The sequence below is a fragment of the Micrasema longulum genome, unplaced genomic scaffold (assembly GCF_059751315.1).
Source record: "Micrasema longulum isolate JH-2025_06_02 unplaced genomic scaffold, ASM5975131v1 h1tg000319l, whole genome shotgun sequence".
Lineage (NCBI taxonomy): Eukaryota > Metazoa > Arthropoda > Insecta > Trichoptera > Brachycentridae > Micrasema > Micrasema longulum.
Window position 1 is genome coordinate 556372 of NW_028277523.1, and position 11580 is coordinate 567951.

The 11580-nt window shown below is 33.0% G+C and overlaps 1 protein-coding gene across 1 annotated transcript in view; it reads right to left on the reverse strand.

Moving 5' to 3' along the window:
* Nucleotides 1-11344, reverse strand: part of LOC148282536 (uncharacterized) — a 359774-nt gene extending 348430 nt beyond the window's left edge. The window contains exon 1 of the mRNA XM_088224921.1: nucleotides 11140-11344. The gene's annotated coding sequence lies outside the window, so the exon portion shown is untranslated. The remainder of the gene's footprint in view (nucleotides 1-11139) is intronic.
* Between the last annotated feature and the right edge of the window lie 236 nt (nucleotides 11345-11580).

Consider the following 11580-nt stretch of genomic DNA (forward strand, 5'->3'; position numbering starts at 1 on the left):
TTTGCACCACAAACCAGGAGGCCCAATTACTGCAGTGAATTACATCATGGCATACCCAGGCTTGAGAAAAACTACATTTTAATTTTTGTGTTCTCACCGGGAATCGAACCCGGAAACTTCCGTGTTTGAGTCAAGCGTCTTGACCACTACACCACGGAGGCCGCCTTTAGATCTTAATTTGTTGCAATAGAGAGGGAAAACATTTTGAGAAGCGAATATTGAAGTCTAGGCATTTACAGGACTTATGACCTGTCATTGGCTGGTTTATCCCTGAAGCGTAAAGTTAACCTTTCCTACGTGTGGCATTTTGAATCAGATTGTGGTCCCGTAGTTAGTGTTTTGCACTCATGGAACAGAGGTCCGAGGTTCAAATCCCACTCTATCTGATTCCCATTTTTTTTATTGTAAATTATTTACAACTCGTTGAAAATGGCCCCAAAATTGAAAAATTTGGTAAATCGTAAGAAAGCAAATATTCTATTTATTCTTATTTTTTAAATATTAATTACTGTCGTAATACGCTGATTTGAAGTACCAATGCAGTTCATGGCTGATTTTTTTTACAAGCCCTTATTTTTATTTATTTATTTAACACTTTATATACATATAACGGCGGGCATATTGCCTTCTGGCAATTTTTTTCTACCTACCCAAACCGTTCAGTTTGAGAAAATTACAAATACATGGACATATTGAATCTTACAATTTTATACAAAAATTAAAAACAAAGATTAACAAAATAAAAAATACATAAAACACTTAAATGGCAAATGTTATTATACATATTCTTTGTAATTCTGTTATTGAAGATATAAATTAATAATATTATATATCATTTGACTGATTTATACAGCGCAATTTTTGTAAAAAATTACGTCAAAGGCGCTTCACAATTGTATACCTACGTAAACTTACATTCTAACTAAGCTAAAGTGACCTATTGTATGCATGTGAATTTGTTTCGACGCGGAGGATGTCTACAAATTATGTTTTTTATATGTATTTTTGTGGATAATTCAATATTTTTATTTTGTATGAAAAAACTTTTAAAAAAATAATAATTTAATTGTCCTCCCCATAAGGGAAACCTGTTTTAAGGATGCAGTGAAATAACCAAATAAAATAAATTAAATAAATATACCGTTAAACTTTACTTAATGAAAGTATGACTAAATGTGAAATCACACTGAATGGAGTTATAATGAAACAAGTAGAGGAATTTGTGTATCTGGGAAGTATGTTTACTAGGGATGGAATGACTGAGAAAGATATTGAAAGGAGGGTGAGTGCGGGAACAGAGTGAACGGTGCACTTAAATCAACTTTGGCAAATAAATGTGTGTCACAAGAGGCAAAATTAGCAGTTCATAACGGAGTCCTGGTCCCGACCCTGATGTATGTGAGCGAAGTATGGACTTGTAAAAACAGGGATGAAAGTACGCTGAATGTTGTCGAAACGGGATCTCTCGGGCGAATGTGTGGTAAAACTATGCACGATAGATGCACAAATGTTGTGATCCGTACATTGTGTAAGGCTGAGACAAGCACTATCGAAAAAATCAAGAAACGATCTCTGCGCTGGTTTGGACATGTAGAACGAATGGACAGCGAAAGAACGGCTAAGAATATTTAAAATACAAATGTTGATGGATGCAGAAGTAGAGGAAGACCGAGAAAGACATGGCATGACCAAATTCAACAAATACTTGAAGATGGACATGTCAAAAATCAGAATGAGAAGATGTATGAATGTAGAGGAAGCGAGATCTATATGCAAATATAGAGTGGTGTGGCGTTCTATCTTCTCTGCCTACCCTTACGGGGAAACGGCGTGATAGTTTGTTGTTGTAGTTGTTGTAAACTTTACTTTATATGGTCACTGGCCCTTAATGTGTAAAAATAGAGTAAATAAATTAAAAGTAAAATGTCTCTTTATACTTCTGACGGTTTTAAGAACTGAACAGAGGACTGACTTGTGTCGTTTGTTTTTGAAGCGTTGGACCATAAAAAATTAGTCAGTTGATGCGACCAGCGACCACACATGTGGATTGTATAAATAAAGCTTACAATATCTATTATGAGTATAAGCAGCTCTTATTTTGATAATGAGGATACAACATCCTTAAGAAATAGAGATTAAGGATTGTAGGGATGCGCAATACGTAACAGAATAATCTAATTATTCGAACACGTGTCCTGTAACCGAAAAAACGGAACGAATTAAACATACTTGGAATCACCCAAAAAAAAACGATAGTTATTGATAACATTGACCATAAAAATCTGCGCACCTTGTATAGTATTTATAGTTATGATTAAAATAAATATGTGTTTTTATTTTATTAAAATGTACTGCAGAATTGCCTCTTACAAAACGTATTATTTGAACATATTTGGTTTATTGCAATAAAAAACGTACGTTTATTTTTCTCCACGATTTAGAAACATTTTTTTTTTTGTATTTATTTTTATTTAAGAAGGTAAAATTAAACAGAAAATATAAAAGGAAAAATGATAAAACCCACTTAACCGCGAAACCGGCTTGTCAGCAGGTTTCTGAATGAATGAATTTTTGATCCTATAATAAATAATGGACTGTTATAATATTTTTGTGTAATATAAGAAAGAGAAAATAAAATATTCTGTAAAAGATTATACGGTATTTTCTTTTATAGTTATTAAAAAAGGAAAATTAAAAAATTTAAAAAAAACGTTTCTAATAATAAAAGGGCAACAAAATATATCTTAGAAAAAAAGAGTTCATATCTTTAGTTTGAATTCATGATAGTGCGTGTTTTTTAAAAAAAGGAAAATTTTGAAAGTTTGGAATCAATGAAATATTAAAGAGCAATTAACTTTTTAATGTGATTTTAATTCACTGTATTTTTTCAAAAACAATTTACGAGAAAATTTTGCGTTTTCTGTCAAAACACTGCCTTAATTTAATCGTTAATTCAACTATCCGGATAAGGTCTGGCACTCTTTAATCCAGATAGTTGGAGTTTTGCTGTATGTAATTTTTGTAATCTGCATGTACGTTTTTGTTATATAATTGAAATAAGATAGAAAATGACTCAATTTTTTAAAATCGTTTTTTTCTGAAACCAGACGTATTTAGCCACAATTTAATTTAGCAATAACCAGACAGGTTGTTTAATCGGATATTCTCATAACCAGTTGTTAGTTATAAATCATTATTCGATTGTATCATCAACTTCGTAGTTATGCGCGTCACTACAATCATAGACACTCCAAAGTGCATACAAAAAACGCCTTGTCCCTAAATGTGGAACGCGTTATATTGTGCGGTCTCTACTATTTACTACCTAAAAGCTGTCAAAGTGACTTCATGTTGATTTACTGAGGATAACCGCGTTTGATTTCGACAATTTTAAGTTTTAATATCAATATATAATGTTATATGGGTACAATAAACGCAAACACTTGATAAACATATTCTGAAATCAATCAATAAAATCGATTTAGATTGAATTATTCACACTCATAAGCATGTAAATAGATATATAAATTATCTGGGAAGCATGTTTTAATGAGATGGAAGAGTAGAAAAAGATGTTGAAAGGAGAGTAAATGCGGGCAGCAAAGTAAACGGCGCACTAAGCATAATAATTGGTAATAAAAAATGCCAATAGCATAAATTAGCTCTAGTAGTACAAGTAGACTCATTTCTATCATGCATTGAGTGGCATAAATAGTATAAATTAGTTCTTGTAGTATAAGTAGACTCATTATTATCATTCATTGAGTGGTATAAATTAGTTCTAGTAGTATAAGTAGACTCATTTCTATCATGCATTGAGTGGCATAAATATTATAAATTAGTTATTGTAGTACAAGTAGACTCATTTCTATCATGCATTGAGTGGCATAAACAGTATAAATTGTTATAGTAGTATAAGTAGACTCATTTCTATAATTCATTGAGTTATATAAATACAATAAATTAGTTTAAGTAGTATAAGTAGACTCATTTCTATCATGCATTGAGTGGCATAAACTGTATAAATTAGTTCTTGTAGTATAAATAGACTCATTTTTATCATTCATTAAGTGGTATAAAAAGTATAAATTAGATTTAGTAGTATAAGTATACTCATTTCTATCATGAATTGAGTGGCATAAATAGCATACATTAGTTCTAGTAGTATAAGTAGACTCCTTTCTGTCCATCTTCAGTGGTATGAGAAGTGTATATAGAATATTTCTGTTATTTCTACAAATTACTCAAATTTGGTGACACAGATAAAATAAGCTGTAAATTTTGCATAATATGAATTCTAAAGCTATATAATTGGGTTCCATGAAAACGTTTTTGCTCTCATGAAAAGTTGCACTGTCGCATTTATACTCTTATGTCCGCCCATCAAAGATATATTACATTGTTTTTTTTATTCTATATATTTAGCAACTACTTCTCGGGTTAAAAGTCGAATGAAGATCGATCGATCTTATGGTGAACTAGTTGTTGCGTTTGCTTGCCATTAAATAAATATAACTAACTAACTAACTAACCATCACGCCATTTCCCCGGAAGGGTAGGCAGAGAGGATAGAACGCCACACCACTCTGTCCTGGCACACTTCCTTTGCTTCCTTCACATTCATACATCTTCTCATGCGCGCACGTCGATTATTCCGACTTTTCACATGACCACTTTCAAGAATTTGTTGTACTTGATCATGCCATGTCTTTCTCGGCCTTCCTCGACTTCTACAACCAGACACATTCGCATCATAAATCTTTTTAGCCGTTCTTTCATCATTCATTCGCTCCACATGACCGAACCATCGCAAAAGACCTTTCTTAATTTTGTCGATAATGCTTAACTCAGCCTTGCATTCTGCTCTAATTTCGACATTAGAGTAATCAAAAATTAAATTGTATTGATATTAATAATATATCTTTAACTTCCTTTAAAAGTGAAATTTCCAAAAATAATTCAAGTTATGATGTTGCGCCTTGAATCCGCAGCCTATATTATGCAGGTGATGTGCAGTTCTGTATGTAGGCACATAATAAATGAACACTGTATGGTCAACTATAGTTGTATTATTTATTGTAATGTGCAACTGTGTGACCAATATTCATTTACATTTCTAGTAATATTATAAGTTTTGTATGATTAGTTATTTTATGTTATGTATAATTTTTATGTGACAACATTTACAATAACAATATTATGTGGAAGCCTCTAATTGGACTTTATGATATGTATTTATGGTATAACTGATTCTTATAAATGTACAAATGTCTGTTGGCTTTCCAATGAAATAAAATAAAATAAAAAAAATAAAAAATTAGGGCACCTATCATACATTGTTTTTCCGCACATTCGCCTGAGGGATCGCATTTCAACAGCATTCAGTCTACTTTCGTCCCTTTTTTTCCAACTCCATGCTTCGCTTCCATACATTAGGGTTGGTACCAGAACTCCATTATGAACTGCTAATTTAGCCTCTTGCGATAGACACTTATTTGCTACGACAGACTTTATGGCACCATTAACTCTGTTACCGGCACTAACCCTCCTTTCAATATCCTTGTCCATATTTCCATCTCTAGTAAACATACTACCCAGATATACAAATTCTTCGACCTGTTTCAAACTATCTCCATTTACTACAATCTTACATTCAGTCATAGTTACATTTCTTTCAAAGACCATGACGTTCGACTTTTGCACATTCATTAGCAAATCACTCTCCTTGCACACTTCGTAAACCTTTGTAACCAAGGATTGCAGTTCCTCTTCGCTGTCAGCTAGGAGGACTGCGTCATCGGCGTACAGAAGGCAACTGACAGTTAGATTACTCATTTTTGCTCCCACATCCATACTTTTCAATTCTTTCATACATTTATCCATGTATATGTTGAATAACCACGGTGACATTACACATCCCTGTTTGACTCCTTTAGGGATGTCAAACCAGGAAGTTAATGACCTATTTACCCTTACACACGCTACACTATCTTTGTACAAAGAAGCAATAGCGCGGACAAGGTTGTCACTCACTCCATACTCCGATAGAACCATCCATAATTTTTTCCTTTCAACTCGATCAAATGCTTTTTGCAAATCAACACTGCGCTTGCGCTTTTTTGTTGATATGAATTCTAAAGCTATATAATTGGGTTCCATGAAAACGTTTTTGCTCTCATGAAAAGTTGCACTTTCGCATTTATACTCTTATGTCCGCCCATCAAAGATACATTACGAATGAAGATTGATCGATCTTATGGTGAACTAGTTGTTGCGTTTGCTTGTCATTAAATAAATATAAATATAAAATACATAATTAAAATACAATAAATATTAATCCACCTATGTTATTTCATCATGCCTTGCGGATTCTTATCATGGTATGGAATGGGTCAGACATCTTGTGTATAATGAATACATAGTTGACTTAGAAAAACTTAGAAAAATAAATTATTACTACTGTTAAAATGTCATTAACTTTTGTGTGTACATGATGTCACGCAAGTTTGTATAGAATACAAGACTTGATAATATATTTAAATGATGAAGTCGTATTTTGCAATAACAGACCTAAATTATACGTTTATTATAACAAATTATGGAAAATAGATTATTAGAGAGTAAATGAGAATACAGGTCTAATGGTATTATTGTATTTATGACATTTTTTTAATCGATACGATATACGAATTTGAGGATTAGTTTGAATTATTTGATTTTTAGTTGAAGAAAATAGTTTACATTTAAATTTATTTCAACAGAGAGGGAAAAAGTTTTCGAGAAGGGAATATGGAAGTCTAGGCATTTACAAGGCTTATGACCTGTCATTGGCTGGTTTAAGTGGCCACTTTACACACTGTGTAACATTCACCATTCTGCCCATGTTTGAACATCCACATTTCCTCAACTCTTCCATCTGTTGACTTTTGTGAAGTAAAAGAGCTGAAACCTTTATCACGTGGGTGAGATTCATCCGGCTGAACCAAATCACCTACAAAAGTCAACAGATGGAAGAGTTGAGGAAATGTGGATGTTCAAACATGGGCAGAATGGTGAATGTTACACAGTGTGTAAAGTGGCCACTTAAACCAGCCAATGACAGGTCATAAGCCCTGTAAATGCCTAGACTTCCATATTCCCTTCTCGAAAACTTTTTCCCTCTCTGTTGAAATAAATTTAAATATGAACAACTCCCTAGGGATGAAATCCAGCCAGTCTGCAAGCATTTGGACATAATCAAACATTGTTAAAATAGTTTACTTTTACACGATTTTACCGCATTTTTAACGTCATCCTGGAATTAGTTTGTTGGATTTTTCGGGTACATCTCGAAACCAATAGACATGGAAAATTCAGTAAGAGGTTATAAACAAAAATTTTATCACATTTTATAAAATCTTTGACCACAAAGTTAATGCTTTTAATATTAATAAAAGTAAACGTATTTTTCCATTTCAAATACCTGCATTTCAAAATATCTCGTCATTTACTTTATGTAACACGACGTTACAGCACCGTTTGTAGGAGATTTTTTAGCACAGTCTTTTAAGAGCTTTACTTATAAACCTGGTGTGAAGTTACCCCTAGGCAAAGTGGTAAAAGAAGGATGGTGTTTCCATGCATATTCTATTTATTTATTTGACACTTTATATACTTATACAATATATATACAAATAAGGGCGGGCATATTGCCTTAAGGCTATTTCTTCCTACCTACCCAAACCGTTCAGTTTGAGAAAATTATAAATACATGGCCATATTGAATCTTACAATTTTATACAAAAATTGAAAGCAAAGATTAACAAAAATAAATATATGAAAAAAAACTAACACTATACTATGAAGAGAGGAAAGGGGATGGGAAGGAAATAAGTTATTCTACTACTTTGCCTTGGCGTAACTTTATACCGGGTTTATATTATTTATTAAGGCCCCAAGAGATTCATGTCATAATGGCCCTTACTCATAAATCTGGGCTGCTATTCTAAACGCTTACGCGGCCGTAGAAAACGCTTTTGTAGCGCGTATTTACATACTGAATACGCGGTGTGTGTTTTTTACGGTTAAGAGAGCGTTCGGAATATCAGTGCTGCTGGTAGCTAGTATAAAGTTACGCGCGAGTGGTAGAATAAGGATGGTAATTATTATTTTTATTGTAGATAATTTAGGTAGTGCCATTTTTGTAAAAATCATATAATGGGCGCTGGTAATACCATCCTTATTCAACCACTATAAACAAGGGGAAGCGTACGTCACGATTCACATATCTACGCACTAAAATGACAGCTTAAGTATGACGTCATAGTTTAAGATAAAATTCTCCAGAAGATACACTTTCAATCCCCCCACCATTAAGTTTTGATGCAAGTATATCGGTTTGTACTGACGGGTCTAAAACCCCTCGATACGTTTATCTCCGCATTAAAAGTGACAAAAATTTAGTTTCACCCAGCATTTTTTCCTTTATTTACGATTTATTTAAATTTTTAATCGTTCTGAGGTTGGCACTTTTTTTCTTAAAAGCCTATTAAAAATATGAGAGAGAAATAAGTAACTTTTGAAGTCGAATGGAATTCTGAAATAACTGTCAGTTTTGGAAACGAGTGGCTAGATGCAAAAAATATTGTCGCTAGATTCTGGCCTATTGACATACAAGAGTATCTAGGCGTAAGAAAGTTGCAACTATAAAAAAATAATTAGTAATTATATTTTTTTCATCTGTTTTACTATTTTTCTGAGTGTATGTATGGCCGGTTTTGAAATCAATCGGTAGATAAATACAGACGATCGTTAAGTGTACCGTCTATGTAATTGCCAAAATTCATATGAAAATCATGTTCAAGCGAGCATTTTTTGCTTGAATTGGGATTTATTGGAGTTTATAATCGCTTTGAAGTGGGCACTTTTTATCACAGAAGCCTATTTTAAATATGAATAAGTAATTTAATGTTAACGACGTAAGAAACGCGGACTATTTTTTTGCGGTCATTCATTGATTTGTTTTGGTCGTATGATGTCGAGATGACAAGTAGAACATACTGAAGAGACACAGATAGTACCGAAGTTATGTATACCGTCTCGATATGTACAAATAAAGATAGCGTTCATAATTGAGACCCAGGTTTATAAGTAAGGCCTTAAATATTATAAAATGATAATTCTCTCTAGAAACAGGGTAATCTGACATTGTTACTCGAGTAATAGACCAGGTAGTATGTACGCTATATGCGAATCTACTCGTATATGCCCAGAAGCCACTAACATATGTTTCCACAGGATGGGATGGGTCCGTGACCGGAATTCATTACTTTGTGTGGTATACTCGTATTCCTCTAGTAATAAAGATTTAACTCTACCGAAATATAGTCACGCCTCCCATAAACACATTTCAATAATTAATTAACTCAACTTTGCTATGAACCGGTGCGCGGTGTGACGCCTAACTATTAAATTAAGTGCTAATCTAATTTAAGTAAGTAATAATCTATTATATATAATATAATAAGGTGTCCTTTTGAGGAAAATAGTGTCAGTGCTTAAGTATCTATTCAGTTAAAGCGGTGAAACTAACATTTTGATTAATGTGTATTTCAACAAAGATGGAAATTGTATTGTAAAATGGATACTGTTTTTTTGTTTTGGTTAAGTATCCAAAATAAAACAAGTTTATTGGGTTATAATTCTACTTTATTTTTTATAAAATATACAAAGGGTATATTGTGATGCGTTTCGTCTTGTTAGGACATTTTCAAACAAACTCAAAAAGTGTTTGTTTGAAAATGTGTGGGGCGCACTGGGGTCACATATTTAATTTTTATGCTTTTAATTAATTCAATATATATTTTAAAAAAACAAACAACACTCCACTTTAATTATTTTTTTAAGACTCCTTTATTTAACATGCACTAACGGTCTTGTTCCAGCAATCGTCACATTTGACTGTTTTTATTTCTAGGCGAGACCTTATATTTATTTTATAAAGTTTATGAGACAAGGTTAAAGGAAATGGTATGGTAAAACTGGGAAGAAATGAAAAAGTAGAAGGAGGAAGTAAGTAAATTAAAAAATATTTATACATAAATAGGCACAGGTATAATGAAAAACTACAAAAACTACCTGGTCAGAAACAAGGAAAGGAACTGATGAAGGGTACTCGCAAAGGTTAGCTTTCGACCTAACAAAGCTCAGCTGAAATCAAGTGAGGGTTACCACTAGAGCCCGCCCAGGGTACTGCAGATTGAACAAACACCTTGCTAGAATGAACCTTTCCGAAACTTTTAGATGTAGGATCTACAGTGCAGATGAGGAAACACCTATACACAGTATATGTAAATGTGATGCTTTAGATTATAAAAGAAGCCGCATCCTCGGGGAACCACTATTTAAACCTGAGGATGTTAAAGAGCTCGCCCCCTTCCTAATAGTCCGATACTTTACGGATCTAGGCTTAGAGGGGGAGATTATGCAAAATGAGAACTGCGCCTTCCACACAGTAGCCAGGCTCTTTTAAGATCTGGGCTTGGAAGGCGAGAACTCTTCACGGGGACCCGTCACAATAGATCTTCACAGATCACAGTGGCGTCAGGAGCTTATATAGCACTTACCATACTTATCCATAAGAAAAATAATAATAATAGGTACAATGATTATTATTACAAAATTATTAATAACTTTGAATATTTTCATGTAAAAATAAATAGGAATTGTAATAATTCTGACAAAACTAACCTTTTTTTCTTTTTGTAATGCCATTCCGAGCTATTGAATAACATCAAGATCATTAAATACTATTTATACAGTTTTATAGAGTTTTTTTACTATCTATTACTTTCAACTCAACACAAGACTTTGGTTCTATGGAGTTGGGACACGTGTTAATGTTTCCCGGTATATTAATCAATAATTTGAGTCTAAATAAATTAATATTATCCAAATCAACATTTATGTATTTTTCAAAGTAGCTGGATTATTAGAATACATTATTGTGAATATATACCGTGGTTCTATAAAATAAAGCATACATCGACTAAAGGTTATAAAAACACCGACAAAAATCTGTGATTCGTAACAATAAAAATTCTCAATATATACGGAACTAAAAGCTAACCTAAAAATATCGATTAAAGAAAATGAACTTACATAAACATTCGACTGTCCGGTTTTCCTTAATCCTTCTATAAGTATGTGTCCAATTGAGGTAAACTTTCATTTAAACCCGGCATTTCGAAAAACAATCACGTATAGAACCGGCAATTATTTGTTTATTTACCAATTTCGACGTCTCATTTGACGTTTGTTTTGGCGGGAAAAGGCGTGCTCCCGCTCTGTTGGTCCGGGCATTACTGAACACGACGAGGCGGGAATATTCGAACAGTCATAGGAACAGGGGCGGGTTGGTAAATTACATCTGTTTGATTTATTGAACGTCATTCTTCGTTCGAGATTCGAATAATTTTGACAGATTAAATTTTCGTAACATTTTAGTACTGTTGTGCTCCGTCGACATTTGTATACACGACAGTGTTTTTAGAATATAATAATTTTTATTTATGTCCTTATTTAAATATTTTTTTGTTATCG